This window comes from Argopecten irradians, chromosome 8 (assembly GCF_041381155.1).
Source record: "Argopecten irradians isolate NY chromosome 8, Ai_NY, whole genome shotgun sequence".
Lineage (NCBI taxonomy): Eukaryota > Metazoa > Mollusca > Bivalvia > Pectinida > Pectinidae > Argopecten > Argopecten irradians.
Genome location: NC_091141.1, coordinates 9,173,180 through 9,174,346, shown reverse-complemented (window position 1 = coordinate 9,174,346; position 1,167 = coordinate 9,173,180). Strand labels below are relative to the sequence as shown.

The following is a 1,167-nucleotide window of genomic DNA, read 5'->3' as shown; positions in this document are numbered from 1 at the left end:
TTAAGATTAAAGAGATCTAAAAAGAATGTTTCGAGAAAATCATTTAAAAATGTTTGTAATAAAGTTTTTTATTGTAATTTTAAAACTTGTTGCAGTGAATTACTGGTACGACATGCAGTTTGATATCAAATACAATTACTACAAGTTTTTGGAAAACATAGCTGAAACTGTGTCTGCAAATAAGACCTGAGATCCCATGTTCATCGACCGAAGAAGTAAAACTATAAACCACAAACTGTGATTTTCCATGGATGGTGAATCATAATAGGTGCTGTTCATTGTGTTCAGGGGTAGCAATAATTCTGAAAGCTAGACAGCATCCTGCTTCATTCGAGTTAGTCTTTTGATGGACAACTTGGCTATCTTTGCTTTGACAATTTTATGATTTATTATGTCTTTTAACAAAGTATCATTGTTCGACAGTTTTTCTTCAGCTTTTAACGGCACATATAATCAATTAAATCGAATGATTATTATCCGTCTTTCATTTTTTGAATCCCCAACCGCCTGTTTTAATCCATGATTTCAATGAAATATGATCGTCACTAATGAATATGTTTGAAGTGTGCTCGATTCAGTTCTATGAAATATTTAGAATATACATTTATATGATGTATATTGATATTCCAACTATTTGTACATTAATATGTTTAATTTGGGGAATGTTATGGAAAATTTATAAAAATTTAAGATTAACCATTTTAGTGTTTAAAAAAGACATAAAAATAATATGCAGGAATTAAAGAACATCATACAGTCTCATATAACTGCTAATACTTCTGAATTAAGACAATTTATGCTCAAAACATACGCGTTAATTTCCACCAGAAAGATTATTTGGTATTGTTAGAAGCGAAAGACGGGAAATTCATAAGTATGTATCTCATTCTAATCAGGATTATTTTCCGTTTAAAGGATCATTACAGGATGTGTTTGTTGATTGTACGGATATTCCGAGGTGATGTGCATCCATCCTGTATGTTATCTTAAGTCGGTCGACCGGAAAAATATATCTGCTTTTATTAGATCATCTGATAGAATGTAAGGATGACCTATTGTCATCGTGTTTCGTCCCTTGTCGTGCGCCGTGGTTGGTTGCCTATTATTCCTTAACCCGTTAGTGGATTACATCCGTATTTAGTTTGAAACATCATTGGGGATGGAAAA

General features: G+C 32.0%; 1 long non-coding RNA gene across 1 annotated transcript in view; it reads left to right on the top strand.

Moving 5' to 3' along the window:
* Nucleotides 1–422, top strand: part of LOC138329286 (uncharacterized) — a 1,303-nt gene extending 881 nt beyond the window's left edge. Inside the window, exon 3 of the long non-coding RNA XR_011209435.1 lies at nt 96–422. This is a non-coding gene — a long non-coding RNA (uncharacterized lncRNA). The remainder of the gene's footprint in view (nt 1–95) is intronic.
* The last annotated feature ends 745 nt before the right edge of the window (nt 423–1,167 follow it).